This window comes from Galeopterus variegatus, unplaced genomic scaffold (assembly GCF_000696425.1).
Source record: "Galeopterus variegatus unplaced genomic scaffold, G_variegatus-3.0.2 Scaffold25, whole genome shotgun sequence".
Lineage (NCBI taxonomy): Eukaryota > Metazoa > Chordata > Mammalia > Dermoptera > Cynocephalidae > Galeopterus > Galeopterus variegatus.
Genome location: NW_007726136.1, coordinates 636,692 through 653,424, shown reverse-complemented (window position 1 = coordinate 653,424; position 16,733 = coordinate 636,692). Strand labels below are relative to the sequence as shown.

Sequence of the window (16,733 nt, the reverse complement as noted above, 5' to 3'; positions counted from 1 at the left end):
TTTTAAAAAAAAAAAAAAAAAAAAAAAAAAAAAAAAAAAAAAAAAAAAAAAAAAAAAAAGAAAGAAAGAAAGATCTCTTTCAGTTCAACTCTTTTAGTTCAGAAAATGAATCTGAGGAGCAGGCAGGAGGCAAGCCCATGATCAGCCACCTATTGAACTTTCACCTCTCAGACCTATGACATTATTTTCAAGCTGGCTGCATAAGAATCAGGCAGTTTGAACTATCTAGAGAGAGGACCCAGATTCAGCAGATCTAGGGTAGGGCTGGGAAAAGTGTACTTTTCAACAGCTCCAAGGTGGGAATTGCTGCCCTGCAGTAAAAGTTTAGTCCCCAGCACATACCTTCCCTGTACAGACCAGCAATCAAAAACAAACAAACAACAACAATAAAAAGAAAATGTAAGGAAAAGTCTTCAGCCTTTTACTTTCTTGGTCACATTCTCCTTTTAAACTAATACCAGTCTACAGATTTGTTGAATGGACACAGTACATAAACATTGTAAATTTCTCTATGAAAAATACAAATTAAGTTATAAGCCTAAGCCTAGCCCTCCAGGAACTCACAGACAAAAATTGCATACCACTCTGCCTAAGTCAACTGAAAAGGCCATAGGATACCTCATTTTGCTAGTCCAATCTATCTGGTGTTTGTAGAATTACATCCCACCTGCCCAGAGACAGCTTTCAACTTTTCACAGTGGTAACCTATGGCTGTAGATTAGAGATTTTTCTCCCACAAAGCAAACTGAACTCTTCTCTAACCTTGGTTTCAGTCACACCACATTCTAGCCAACCTAAGCATTTTGCTCCTCAAGAACCCCAACCCAACATTACTATAGCTGGCTGGAAAATAAACTATCAATCTGCAACTATTTATGGGTTTTATTGTTTGGGTTATTTTATTTTATTTTTTTTTTGGCAGCTGGAAGGTATGGGAATCTAAACCCTTGACCCTGGTGTTATCAGCACCAGCTCTAACCAAGTGAGCTAATTGGATGGCCCCTGCAACAATTTATGAAGCACCTGCTTTGCACTAAACATTTTGGTAGGTTAAGAGTTGCCTCTTTGAGAGTTAAAAGGGCAGTCTAACTTGCACCTCTTCCAAACTAATGACGTAGCATTAAAGCAGTATCAAATGTAGAATCAGTACTATCTACAAGGAACTCACAAACAGAAGGGGCAAAAACAAAGCAAAACTAATCATCACAAAGAATCTGAGTACTGATTTATGTGCTAAGGTGTTGCAACCCAGGTAAAAATTCAAACAGAAGATCAATCAGTAGAAGACCTTATGGTGAGCTATAACCAATGGGAGGTAGGTGAGAGGGGGAATTATGAGAATGTCTGCCTTCAAGAATGGGAAGTTGCTGGGGCCGGCCCAGTGGCGCACTGCTACAGTGCGCCGCTTGGGAGCGCAGCGGCGGCACTCCCGCCGAGGGTTCGGATCCCACATACAGACCGGCTGCTCACTGGCTGAGCGAGGTGCGGGCGCAACACCGAGGGTTGTGATCCTGTTGCCGGTCCCAGTCCGGTATGGGCGCGACACTGAGGGTTGCGATCCATTGCCGGTCATGAAAAAAGACAAAAAGGAAAAAAAAAAAAAGAATGGAAAGTTGCTGATTCCTCTATCTAACTCTTCTAACGGGAAAGATCCTAACAGTTCTTTTTTAGCCATCTTCTCCCTCTCCATTCTCAAGGACACCCTATACATTTCCTCAGATATCAGTTATACACATTTAATCCCCAAATCTACAGCAATCCAGTCTCTCTCCAAAATTCCTGACAAATTTGTAGCTGCTGCCTGAACAATGACATAAGACATAAACTACAAAGTTTATTAAGCAGAGAAGAATCAAGATAAAAGCAGGGCTGTAGGATGATTTGGGGCTCTTATTCACAAAATTACTGATGTTTCCCACCCAGCACCTTTTAGAATGGGAAACCCAAAGGACCATAAATGCACTCAGGCAGTTTATAAGCACTATTAGTGGTACTGCCTGCAACTGCCATACCATTTCTGTGGGGAACACTATCTGCTTGCAAACAGCAATGCAGATGTGTCCTTGAAGTGGCACGAAGCTGTAGAGTTCTTACAAGAAAAAGTACAAAATTACCATTCTGAGCAATAATGGAGACAGAATCCACAGAGCAGCACAGTGGTTAAGAGCACAGGTTCTGGAGCTAGACTGGGATGAAATCCTAGCCCCACTACTTTCTAACTGTGATACACCTTAGGCAGGTGCCTCATTCTCTTCATCTGTAAGGATGTTGTAAACATTACAAGTACTAAGACATATAATGACCTTAGAACAGCACCTGCCCTGTAAGAAGTAGATGTTAGCTGTTATTGTCCTTTGCAGAAAGTCAACACAGGACAGTCCTAACAAGCATGTGCTCTGGAGCCTCACTGCCTAGGTTTGATCCCAGCTTACCTGTTTACTAGCTAGGTGACCCTGGGCAAATTACTTACTCCTCTCTGTGCTTTGGTTTTCTCATGTAAAAAATGAGTATAATAATAGTGTTATGCAAACCAAGACAGATTAAATCAGCTTATAATAGTGTCTGGTTTAAAAAGGTTTATTGCTGCTACTACCACTTCATCAAGTGGCTAGTTTTCAGCTGTGGTTTCTCCTTCCTCCCCTCCTTTTGAGAAATACACCTTGAAATTTACACAACAGATAAAACCTACACTTTCACTAAAAAAGCTATGCTATTAGTGAAGAATGTCAGCAACTTGCATTACAATTTTATCATGTTTCTTCCCAAATAATATCCATCTGCTCACTCTTCACCAGTGCAGTCTGAGGTCAGATATCTTTAATAAGCATCCTTTCTGATACTTCATCAGTCTTCACTTAACCAAAGATGCTTAAGACAAAAAATCTGTATTCACTATGAATAGCCTAAAATAAAGGGTCCAATGTCTACCAAAAAAAAAAATAGTTAAGAGCAAATCATCTCTTCAGAAGTTACATGGGACAGTCAGAAAAGGAACCAACAATGCTTTTATAACACTTTTCCTTCTAGGTCAGGAGTTTTCAAACTTCTTCTGTAAGGGGCCAGATAGTAAATAGGCTTTGTGGATCAAACAGCTCTCTGATGCCACTCAATTCTGCCATTGTAATACGAGAGCATAAATGAATGAGTGTGGCGGTGTTCCCCCAAAAAACTTTATTTATGGACACTGGAAGTTGAATTTCATATAATTTTCACATCATGATATATCCTTCTTTTGATTTTTCTTCGATCATTAAAAATATATATATTACAGTTAATATTTATAAAAATATTTTATATATCTTCTACATATTTAAGATATACAAGGGTATTTTAAAACATTCATGGAAAGATTCATATTATCTTTCACTTTTTTTTTCCCCACAAACTTTTTTTTTTGTCTTCTTCCGTGTCCGGCAACGGATCACAACCCTCAGTGTTGCCCCCGTACCGGACCGGGGACCGGCAACGGGATTGCAACCCTCGGTGTCGCTCCCGCGCCTCGCTCAGCCAGTGAGCGGGAACCGGTCTGTATGTGGGATCCGAACCCTCGGGCGGGAGCGCCGCCGCGCTTCCCAAGCGGCGCACTTATCCAGTGCGCCACCGGGCCGGCCCCTTTCCCCACAAACTTTTAAAAGTACCCTTGAATATATATAAATAAATTCTTAGCACAAGGGTTGTACAAAAACAAGTCAACAAGTCTCAGGTCAGATCTGGCTGACCAACCCCTGTTCTAAGTGATTTTTAAAGAATTATGATAAAAACATGGGCCGGCCCGGTGGCGCACTGGAGAGTGCGCCGCTTGGGAGCGCGGCGGCGCTCCTGCCGAGGGTTCGGATCCCATGTGGAGACCGGTTCCTGCTCACTGGCTGAGTGTGGTGCTGGTGCAACACTGAGGGTTGCGATCCCGTTGCCGGTCAGTAAAAAAGACAAAAAAAAAAGAATTATGATAAAAACAAACAAACAAAAAGGGAAAAATAAAATAATAAAATAAAATAAAATAATTAGGATATTAAAATGATGCCCAAAGCAAATGAAAAGGGAATTATCTGTCCCAAATGCCTAGAAATCTATAACTTCTCACTTTCCCTTAAGAAACCCTTGCCATAAAACAGCCCTTGCATCTTCAAGACATACTTTTCTCCAGGCTCACGGTACCCCCACCCAGATAACTTCTTCCACACTGTTACACTCCTGATTGCCTAGTCTATCATGCTCTTTTCCTTCTCCACCAATTTCTGAAGAGTGTCCTCTTTAGTCACCACTTCCTTCCTTACTTCCCTAATCTTTTGAAACTTGGCTTCTATCCATACCACTCTACTAAACAGTTTTAGTCACAATGATAAAATGACCCACTTCAATGACCTTTTCCTTATTCTTCAAGCTCCTCAACCTCTCTGCAGTGTCCAACTCTTAATTAGCCCATTCTTCTTGAAATGCTTTTAGTTTTGCCTTCCTAACTATATCCTAGTTTTCTTCCTATCTTTCTTCCAGACAGACCCTTCGTTCCTACCCAGTCTCTGAAAAGACACAATCTTGGTGCCGGCCCATGGCTCACTTGGGAGAGTGTGGTGCTGATAACACAAATGCCACGGGTTCGGATCCCAATATAGGGATGGCCAGTTAGCTCACTTGGGAGAGTGTGGTGCTGACAACACCAAGTCAAGGGTTAAGAGCCTTACTGGTCATCTTTTAGAAAAAGTTAAAAAAAAAAAAAAAAAGGACACCACCTTGAAAGGTTCAAACCTAGAAATGAACTTTTTCTAAACTTTCTTCCTTGAATATGGTCTCACGTACAACCATACTTTACTGTCATTGCTATGTAAACAGCCCTAAATCTCTCTCTCCTTCCACAGCTCCTGCTGGAAGAATGACCTACTGGTCCAGCTCCAGCCTGCACAGGAACTGACCACAGTCCACCTCCAGCCCGTGGCTGGCCAGCTCTCCAATTCCAGTGGAGGAGCTATGACTGCTGAGGCCCCCAATCTGCTGGTTGTTCAGAGGAGGGCAACGGAGGAGTTGCTCACGGGCCCAAGTTCTGCGGAGGGCGGGGATGGTGAGACCAGCAGTAGTGTGGTCTAGGATGTCCTCTTTGAAACACTGCAAATGGACAAGGGGTTGCAGAGTGTGCTGGTGCTAAGCAGCGCAGATGGGGGGAGCAGACTCGTCTCTGTGTGCAGGAGGTAGAAACCCTTCCACCTGCACTGACTGAGCCGTGTGCCCCTGGCCCGTCAGGACGGAAACTCCTCATCATTTGCAGCGCCCCAGCTGCTGAGCTGCTGGAGGACAGCAGAGTTGGGGGATGCGCTGCCACGCTGCAGCTCCTGACCCCACCACCACCTGGACTAGCCTCTGCCCCAGTGGTGCTTCCCGTGGCTCCCACTCCCCAGATGGTACAAGTGGTCCCTGCAGGAGCTGGTCATGACCCCGCAGTGCCTGCCTTCCATTCATATTGTCCAAACTCTACCCACAGTCCAGCTGATGCACACATTTTGAGGAGACCCACTGGTACATCTTCCCATTGCATACAGAGACCCTGACTCACTGCCGTGGTTGGGCTGGGAGGGGAAGCCCAGCTAATAAAGCAAGCTCAGCTAATAAAGACCCAGAATCTTCTTTCTTTTGTTTTGTTTTCTTGGGGGGAGTGGGGTGGGAGAAAGGGGGCAATGTCATAGGCCAAAATTCAACTTAACATCTTCCTCAGATCAAACTCCTCTTCCTACTTCTAGTTCATTTTTTTTAAAGATCTGAACGCTCTAGGTTGGTTATGTGTGTACAAGCTGTGATAATCCATTTATAATAGTATAGCAAACATATAAAATACTTAGGGATAAATTTAACAAAAAATATGACCAACACATGAACACTGAAAACTGCACAACAGTGCTGACAGAAATTAAAGACAACCTAAATAAACAGAGTTATACTATGCTCGTGGATTGGAAGGGTCAATATCGTTAAGATGTCAGGTCTCTCCAAATTGATCTACAGACTCAACACCAGCCCAATAAAAATCCTAGTAGAACTTTTTTGTAGAACTTGACAAGATGATTCTTAAAAAAAGCTTTTTGATCCTAAAATTTATATGGAAATGCAAAGAACCTAAAATAACAGAAGGAAGGAAGGAGGGGAGGGAAAGGAAAGGAAAGGAAAGGAAAGGAAAGGAAAGGAAAGGAAAGGAAAGGAAAGGAAAGGAAAGGAAAGGAAAGGAAAGGAAAGGAAAGGAAAGGAAAGGAAAGGAAAGGAAAGGAAAGGAAAGGAAAGGAAAGGAAAGGAAAGGAAAGGAAAGGAAAGGAAAGGAAAGGAAAGGAAAGGAAAGGAAAGGAAAGGAAAGGAAAGGAAAGGAAAGGAAAGGAAAGGAAAGGAAAGGAAAGGAAAGGAAAGGAAAGGAAAGGAAAGGAAAGGAAAGGAAAGGAAAGGAAAGGAAAGGAAAGGAAAGGAAAGGAAAGGAAAGGAAAGGAAAGGAAAGGAAAGGAGGGGAAAAAAAAGTGTAGCACTTATACGACTTGATTTCAAGACTTGTTATAAAGCTGCAGTAATTAGGACAGTATCAGATAGGGATCAAGACAGATATTCAGAGCAATGGAATAGAACAGAATGCGGAAACAGACCTTCACGTACATAGCCAAACAATGTGACAATCGTACCAAGGCACTTTGATAAGGAAAGGACAATGGGACTGGAATGATTAGGTATCCATACAGGGAAAAAAGCAAACCCCAACTCTTACACCCCATTATATGCAAAAATTAACTCAAACTCACAGATCTATATATATGTAAGGGTTAAAACTATAGAACTTCTAGGCTAATACAGAAAAAACCTTAGTGGCCTCCGATTAGGCAAAGATTTCTTTCTTTCTTTTTTTTTTTTGGCAGCTGACTAGTACAGGATCTAAACCCTTGACCTTGGTGTTATCAGCACCATACTCTAACCAACTGAGCTAACCAGCCAGCTCCAAAGATTTCTTAAACAAAAAAGAATAAATTGTAGAGAAAAAAAATGGATAAATTGGACTTTATCAAGTTTTAAAGTGTTCTTCAAAAGACACAAGAAAATGAAAAGGCAGGCCAAAGACTGGGCAAAAATATTTGCAAAACATATCCAATAAAGGACTTGCAGCCAGATTGTATTAAGAACTTGTAGTGGATTGAGTTATGTACCTCCAAAACTCCCTGAAGCTTGAATTGTGTCCCCCAACTTAGACCTTGGGCTGGCCCATGGCTCACTTAGGAACATCAAAGCCATGGGTTTGGATCCCTATATAGGGATGGCCGGTTATCTCACTTGGGAGACCGTGGTGCTGACAACACCAAGTCAAAGGTTAAGATCCCCTTACTGGTCATCTTTTAAAAAAAAGAAAGAAACTTAGCCCCCACTGTGACTGTTAAGAGGGAGGGAAATCCTATTATGGTAATTGAAAGGTGGGTCCTTGAAGAGGTGATTAGATTGTAGGACTGTGCAGTAGTGAATGGATTAAAAATGGTGGCCAGGGGCATGGTTCTGAGGGCTTTAAAAGAAGAGGAGGGTCTGTCTCTCTCTCTCTGCTTCCACCTTTTTCGACTTCCCAGCCTCAGAAACTGTAAGCAATAAATTTCGTTTTTTTGTAAATCACCCAGTTCCAAGTATTTTGTTATAAGCAACGGAAATGGACTAATACAGAACTCTTACAACTCAAAGATTCATTAATTTATTTATTTATCCAGGAATTAAATGTGCTCTTTCCATTCCCAATCTTATGCAATTTCTACTCCCTTCTGCCTATTCCAATTCCAGCCCATACTGTATTCAGTAAGTCTTTTTACATTAACAAAACCTTGCCATTTTTTTTCTCTACATTCCTATAGTTCTTACATTCTAGCCACAATTCTAGCAGTGAATTAGTGTTCTTCACTAATAGCATAGCTTTTTTAGTGAAACTATAGATTTTTATCTATTGTATAAATTTCAAGGTGTATTTTTCAAAAGGAGGGGAGGAAGGAGAAACCACAGCTGAAAACTAGCCACTTGATGAAGTGGTAGTAGCAGCAATAAACCTTTTTAAACCAGACACTATTATAAGCTGATTTAACCTGTCTTGGTTTGCATAACACTATTATTATAATACTCATTTTTCACATGAGAAAACCGAAGCACAGGGAGCAGTAAGTAATTTGCCCAGGGTCACCTAGCTAGTAAACAGGTAAGCTGGGATCAAACCTAGGCAGTGAGGCTCCAGAGCACATGCTTGTTAGGACTGTCCTGTGTTGACTTTCTACGAAGGACAATAACAGCTAACATCTACTTCCTACAGGGCAGATGCTGTTCTAAGGTCATTATATGTCTTAGTACTTGTAATGTTTACAACATCCTTACAGATGAAGAGAATGAGGCACCTGCCTAAGGTGTATCACAATTAGTGTTCTTCATGTAATTCTTTAACAACTGAATGTCTTTATCCCTACTCTGCTTTATGTCCATTACACAAAAGAGGAATGACTGTAAAGGCTGTGATAACATCCTATTTTGAGAACCACAAGAATAATTTTTTGCTTCAGGCATGTATTAGGATCTTCCACATACAGTATTTCATTAAAGTATCATCTTCCCAGAAAATCCTATATTCCTTGTTGGCATCAGAATGGAAAAGCTCCTCACTGGTGATTAATTACTACCGCTACTACTTTTCTAAACATGTGATAGTGCAGATGGAATTTTTCTTTCAACAGGATTACTGAATATTCATTAACAAGGAGTGCTAAATACAGTAAATTTGATAAATGGAGAATAAGAAAATAAGTGAATATGTTTACTGTTGAGAAGTCAAGTTCACACCATACCTTAATGAAAAAAGGAAGGAATGGGAAGAGAAGAGAAGATAGCAGTATTATCTGGAGGGCAGTGCAAAGGAGTAGCTTATAGATACCCCTGCCACTGCATCCTCCCCCCACCAAAAATAGTTCAGATATTATTAAAAATATGATGGTACTAAAAGATATTTCATATTTGGACTTTCCATCCTTTAAAAAATCTAGCAATTATAACTGTCATAACTTGAATGCTTTGACAATGTCCAAAAACCATTATTTAATGAAGGTTTGCTTTAAAAAATACTCTTACTCCAGTCACAGATGAAACTTACTATTGAGGACTTCTTAGGTAGGAAAGAAAACATTACATACACAGCCATGCACTGCATAACAACATTTTGGCCAACAGTGGATCACATATATGACAGTGGTCCCATAAGATTATAATATTGTATATTTACTATACCTTTTCTATGTTTAGATATGTTTAAAAACACAAATACCATTGTGTTACAACGACCTACAGTATTCAGTACAGTAACATGATGTACAAGTTTGCAGCCTAGGAGCCAGGGGCTATTATTCCATATAGCTTAGGCGTGTAGTAGGCTACACCATCTAGGTTTGTGTAAGTATACTGCATGATGTTTGCACAACAATGAAATCACCTAATGACGCATTCCCATTTCTCAGAACATATTTCTGTCATCAAGCGAGGCATGACTGCATAAATGTCATATTTGTTCAAAAAACTGATTCAGTAAAAGTGTTTTATTCAATATAGATTCACTTCGAAAAAATTTTTTTGTGGGATACACTGACCTTCTTTGAAGCTGAGATACATAAATAAGGGGTTTTAAAAGCTCCCAGGTGATTCTAATGTGCAGGGTTCTCCAGGTTGAGAACCACTAGTCTAAACTAATGGAATGACAGCCAAGAAGAAAGAACAGATGTAAGATCTGTAATGGATCCATGGGATTTGGAGACTGACTGCAGAGTTGGGAGGAAGTCAGGGATGACTTCTAGGTTACTGACTTGAGAATTTGACTAGATGGTGGGGCCATTAATCATCAATGCAGAAGAGAAAACTCAGTAAATGTGCATGCTTACTTGAGAAACTGTGTCTTTCCCTCTCTGTTCTGCAAGTTCCATTAAGGCTGAGACTGCGTCTTGCTCACTTTATTATCCCTAGCATAGCAGCTTATACCTATTATAAAATACATTTTTCCTGAATGTAATTCAACTCTGTTAAGTTTCGTCTGCCTATGTGTTAAAGTTGGTGGCGTCTTTCAAAACCTCACCCCTGTATAGCACTGAGGATAACGCTGGTTTTATCGGAGATGCTCGACAAATACTAGATAACTAGCTAATTTCTACCCAAAATGCCAGTTTGACTGGAAACACTTCCAAATGTCTGCCAAACAAAACCACCTAGAGGTATATTGGGCATGGCAAAGTATGTCCAAAACTGAGTTTAAGATACTTGTTCCCAAATCTGTTCTTCCTCTTCCTGTTAGCAGCCCACCCATTATCTGAGTCACCTAGAACCCTTGAGTAATCTTTGATCTCTCTCACATCAATACTAGAACAGGTTTCAAAAGTCCTGTCTCCTGTAACTTCTATAGCCTTCCTCACATCAAGCCCCACTACCCCTTAGCAAATGACTCATTGTCAATTGCAACAATCTCTCCAGCTTCCTCCTCTTCCTTCCTTTCTACTGAAGCCATTTCAACATCCTCAAACAATTCTTTTTTCTTTTTTTTTGTCTTTTTCGTGACCGGTAAGGGGATCGCAACCCTAGGTGTGGTGTCGTCTGCACTGCGCTCAGCCAGTGAGAGCACTAGCCATCCCTATATAGGATCCGAACCCGCGGCGGGAACGTCGCTGCGCTCCCAGCGCCGCACTCCCCGGAGTGCGCCACGGGGTCGGCTCAAACAATTGTAGTCATGTCACTACCTCAGTTGATACCTTTCAGTACCATCACCTCATGACCCACAAAATAAAAGCCAAATGCTTTAACCAACACGCTTCATAATCTGGCCATTAACATACTTTTCCAACCTCATATCCCACTTTCACCAAGAGTAGTGACCTCTTCCCATTCTCACGACCTCCCATGTCTGAAAGAGCTATTTTTCAAAGCCCGCTCAAACATTACGTCCTGTAGCAAAGGCTTTCTCTGACCACCCAAACCACATTCCTCACCTCTTCCCTAAAAAACTCTTCCTCTTAAATTTTCAAAGTAACTCTTAAGCATTTTTCACCTTACAATACAGTTTCTCGTACACGTTTTTATCTCCCCCTAGGCTTTAGGTCTGGCTATTATTTTTTAAACAACGACAACTTCTCCCTCTGCCCCCACTCCATGCTTATTTCCCATCCTTCTCCCTAGAATGCCTTACTAGGTGGAGTTCAATAAATACCATAGGTCCTTGGCCAAGGTTCTACCTCCTCTTCCTAGGTGCTATTTCCCACATTCAGCTTCAACAAGAGAATCTGGGGACACAGCAATTTCTCGTTTTGTCCAGCATGACTGCAAATCATGACAATATCTCAAGTCACCTACAGCAAATCGCCTTGCCAGTGACTGAACTCTGCATACCTCAGCATGAGTCACAAACTCTACTCTCACACATCCACAGCCACTGTAGTGAATGGATAAACTGTGAAAAAAATCCCCAAGGAGAAAGCAGAAGTGAAAGAAAGTAAAGGTAGAGAAAAGGAATGGTATGAAAGGGATAGTGCTTCAGAGGTTTCCAGACTATATGTAATTATCAATAGCCTAGGACATTTGTTGAATTAGCAAAACAATAAACGGATAAATTTCAAAACTGGAAAGAGAGCAGTTTCTTCTCTCCCTATTTCTACCAGCCCACACTGATTAAGCATATTCTGGAACAGTGCCTTCTACAATGATGCAAGTGTTCAATTAATCTATGCTGTCCTGTAAGGGAGCCAAGAGCTGGGTGGCTACTAGCATGTGGAATGGGACTAGTGCAACTAAGAACTGAATTTTTAATTTTATTTAATTTTAATTAAATTTAAGTAACCATGTGGCTAGTGGCTATTGAATTGGCCAATGAAATGTCCAGAATATGGAATGCCTTCACCTTGTTCCTTAAATTGTTGTCAAAAGTATTTTCCTGACCAAATTCCACTAATAAAAGTCCACTATCAATTTTCTCTTTAATAGACACATATTTTTTCAATTTTTACTTTTATTTTACTGAGAAAAGAAAGTAGAGAGTGCTTTAAGAAGAGATTAAGACAAAGACTGCGCACAAGGATCAAAACGTCAGGCACTGTGCTAAGTTTTTTTTTGGGGGGGTGGCTGGCCAGTAAGGGGATCCCACTCCACGACCTTGGTGTTATAAAGCTGCATTAACTGAGCTAACCAGCCAGACCTTAAAAGTATTTGTTCTGGGCTGGCCCGGTGGCGCACTGGAGAGTGCGCCGCTTGAGAGCACAGCGGCGCTCCCGCGGAGGGTTCAGATCCCATGTGGAGACCGGTTCCCGCTCACTGGCTGAGCACGGTGCGGGCGCAACACTGAGGGTTGCGATCCCATTACCGGTCAGTAAAAAAGACAAAAAGGGAAAAAAAAAAAAAAAAGTATTTGTTCTTCATGTACTATTCCTTTTGATCCTCACAGTTACCTGTGAGATAGAGATAACCTTTATTTATTTATTTATTTATTTAATTATTATTATTTTTTTAAGATGACCGGTAAGGGGATCTTAACCCTTGACTTGTTGTCAGCACCACACTCTCCCAAGTGAGCTAACAGGCCATCCCTATAAAGGGATCCAAACCTGTGGCCTTGGTGTTATCAGCAACACACTCTCCCAAGTGAGCCATGGGCTGGTGCTGAGGTAACTTTTAAAGCTGAAGAAATTGAGACTGAGAGCAATTAACTAACTTGTCTGTGATCACAGCTTAGTTAAACTAGGATTCAAACCCATGTCCAACTGCAGAGTCTGAGCTCTTAAACACTACACTTTAATTACTAAGACTAAAATAGGCTGAATGAAAAGCAGGTTAAGTAGCTCATAGCAGGCTGATGTTATGCAGAGCATAGTTAAAGTTGGAGTGGCCAACTTACTTGACAAGAGACTAAGGATGTGTCCAGGCAATGTTTCCTGACGACTGGTAAATGATGCTCAATAAATTCATGCATTCCTTCAACCACAGGCATGATTCTAAGTTGAAGAATACAGCAGTGAACAAAACAGAAAAAGTACCTGCCCTCATGGGGTTTATATTCCAGTATGGGAAGCTCTCTAATGAGATGACAACTGAACAGACATCTGAGTGAATAAGAGTTGGTCAGCCATGTGGAGAAAGGGGCAAAGACTGTTGCAGGCCAAGGGAACTGCAAGCACAAAGACGCAGAGGTTGAAACATGTTGGGCATGAACAAAGAACAGCAAGGAAGTTGGTGTGATTGCACAGTGAATGACAAGACAAGTAGGAAATACGGACAAAGTGCTAAGTAGGGGCCAGACCCTGTTGGGACTTGAAGAGTAGATGAGACATGATCTAACTTATATTTTAAAAGGAATACTACAGGGCCGGCCCGGTGGCGCACTGGATAGTGTGCCGCTTGGGAAGCACGGCGGCGCTCCCGCCCGAGGGTTTGGATCGTTAAAGTCTGTCCTAAAATTAGTTTCCATTTCCACTCCACATTGCTGCAGCTATCCTACTAATCTAAGCTTCTGTGGTAGTTAAAGTCTGTCCTAAAATTAGTTTCCATTTCCACTCCACATTGCTGCAGCTATCCTACTAATCTAAGCTTCTGTGGTAGTTAAAGTCTGTCCTAAAATTAGTTTCCATTTCCACTCCACATTGCTGCAGCTATCCTACTAATCTAAGCTTCTGTGGTAGTTAAAGTCTGTCCTAAAATTAGTTTCCATTTCCACTCCACATTGCTGCAGCTATCCTACTAATCTAAGCTTCTGTGGTAGTTAAAGTCTGTCCTAAAATTAGTTTCCATTTCCACTCCACATTGCTGCAGCTATCCTACTAATCTAAGCTTCTGTGGTATTGCGATCCGTTGCCGGACACGGAAAAAGACAAAAAGCCAAAAAAAAAAAAGAAGGAATACTACAAACTGTGTGAAAACAGGCTTTGGGGAAACAAAATCAAGGAGAAAAAAGTAAAGGCAGAAAGACCATGTAGGAGGCTTTTGAAACAGTTCATTTGAGTTACCACAGAAGCTTAGATTAGTAGGATAGCTGCAGAAATGTGGAGTGGAAATGGAAACTAATTTTAGGACAGACTTTAACTAAATACTCATATATATAGTAAAGCCAATAGCAAACCATTGGATTGATGAAAGGAAAGAAGGCTGTTTTCTAAACAAGGGACACAAGAAGTTACTACTTACTCCATCTCTCAAGGTTCTATCTCCTCTTCCTAGGTGCTATTTCCCACACTCTCATGCCACCAAATGACAACCACTACCAGGCAAGTTTCCACAGAGTGTGTTTACAGATAATCCAATTGTTACATGACACAGATTTTTGCTATTTGTTTATATTTAAATGAGTATCTCAGAACAAGTGTAGCCAGCTCTGAAAATTCTAATTAAGTACAAGCAACATTAAACAAGTAAGACCCCACAAAACATTTTATTTTTTATGATAAATATTGTAGAATCCCACAAAACATATTCTAGCTATCTCGTCTTCCTCTGCATATAGCAAGCACCTCCACTTTAATGAGCTGACCCAGAATGCCTCCCTTAATTCTTCCTAGTCAAAGTTTGCAATGGATCGCAACCCTCAGTGTCGCGCCCGGACCGGGACCGGCAACAGGATCGCAACCCTCGGCGTTGCTCCCACACCTCGCTCAGCCAGTGAGCGGGAACCGGTCTGTATGTGGGATCCGAACCCTCGGCGGGAGCGCCGCTGCGCTCCCAAGCAGCGCACTGTAGCAGTGCGCCACCGGGCCGGCCCGCAACACTACTTCTACAAAGCTTAAATTTGAACATAGGCCAGGAAATTAGGACTCAACAAAAGTAAAAGAAAAACTGTGAAGTCAGAACCTCATGACTGCTTACCTATCTATCCCTCCTGGCCTATTTAACCCTGAAAGGATGTTTTGTTTGTTTAAGGTATATACCCCACTGGCCAGATGTCTGTCAAGGCCACCCTAACACATATCTCAAGGAGCTTGCAGAACAATCGGTATACTGACTTCAGCCTGTATGAACTGCTCATGGCTGGAACCTGACTGCAAAGCACAACAGATGCTCAGTAAAACTGCTGAATGGAAAACCAGCCATCTTCCCCAATTTCAACCTTGGTAATGCACAGTTGGCCCTCTGTATCCGTGAGTACTGCATTCATGGATTCAACCAACCCCAGAAGGAAAGTATATGAAAAAAAATTATGTCTGTACTGAACATGTAAAGACATTTTTTTCTTATCATTTTTTTCCTTGTCATTATTTTTTGTCATTATACAATATAACAACTATTTACATAGCATTTATAGTGTATTAGGTATTATAAGTAACCTAGAGATGATTTAAAGTATGCAATGTGCACAGGTTATACGCAAATACTATGCCATTTTGTATCAGGGACTTGAGCATCCGATTAGGATTATGGTATCCACCAAAGGTCCTGGAACTACTTAACTTCCCTTCCTAGTGTAAAAGCACCAGACTACTAATTACCTTCCTTAAGTCCTTCCAGAACCTTTCTACCCTACCTCACAGCTCTAGGCAACAAGCTCCATTTGCTTGGCTGCCCCTGCGTAAAACAACATTCTGTGATTTACCCAAAAACTAGCTCCAGGGAATGCCTTAGCTTTCTTTCTGTTCCTTCCAGAAGTTTCCCCCTCCAGGGGTGTGGTGGAAAAGGCAAAGACAAATACTAGGGGCCAGTCCCTGCTATCTGTATTAACTTTGGCCTCACTTCTTTTATCTATAAAGGGTAAATAACACACATGCTAGGCCTCCTTCACAAGGTTATTCTGAAGTCTAATCCAAATGAGAAAAGCCTACAAACTGTCATGTGCTGCCGAAATCTAAGATCCAAGAAATGATGGATTCAGTCAAAGCTTAGTCCAAAAGCAATAGGACAAGTCGTGACCAAGCACAGTGCAGTCAAACGTTAAGTTTAAAAGAAGTCTCCAGTAACACGGTAAATAGAAGCACACTGGCCAGGTCTAACAGTGTCATTATATGGTCCCTGGCAAGTAACTCCCCATCTCAGGGCCTTCTTTCTCCTCACCCGTACAATAAGGCTTTGACGATGAAGGATTCTCATATTGCTACGTTAAGGGAGGCACAACCTGAGAGACAAAATTGCCTATACCTGCAGTGTCACAAAGAGCACCAGAAAAGAAGGTAAGGACTGGACTGGGAGGCAAAGGAGCAGAAATCTAGTTTCAGCACTCCTCCTGCCAGCACTGTCATCTTGGCCAACTCCCTTGTCTAGTAAACCCCTTCCTCCCGTTCTCATCCGTAAGCCTGGAAAGACTCCCCACCGGCCTGAACGCCGGAGCTGCTGGGGGCCCAGAGACCACAGCGCGCGCCTACTTGATGCGCCGGCCACTTCCAGCCCTGTCTCTCCCGAGCCCTCACCCCGAGAAGTCCCACGTTCTTCCGCAAGCGAGGGACGTACCCCTTCCGGATGCAGGACGTGCCAGGACAGCAGTTTCGATTTGCTAAGCCGGAGGGTTACTTCCCCCGCCGTCCCAGCACGGCCGGCAGTCGAAGGAGCCCCCCTGCCGCCCTTGGGAGCCCCGCGGCAGCACTCGGTCCCGCCACGGGACCTCCCAACCCCACTCCGCCGACCGCCACGGTCCCGTGGGCTCGAAGACGGCGGGAGGGGCGTTGCCATAGGAACAGCGCTGAGGACCCCGGCCCGCGGAGCCCAGAAGAGGCTGGAAAGGAAGGCTCGCGAGACCCGCAGTGCCCCATGCGACCACGCCCGGCCAT

The 16,733-nt window shown here is 42.3% G+C and overlaps 1 pseudogene; it reads left to right on the top strand.

Moving 5' to 3' along the window:
* Nucleotides 1-5,493, top strand: part of LOC103587532 — a 12,511-nt pseudogene extending 7,018 nt beyond the window's left edge.
* Nucleotides 5,494-16,733: the final 11,240 nt, after the last annotated feature.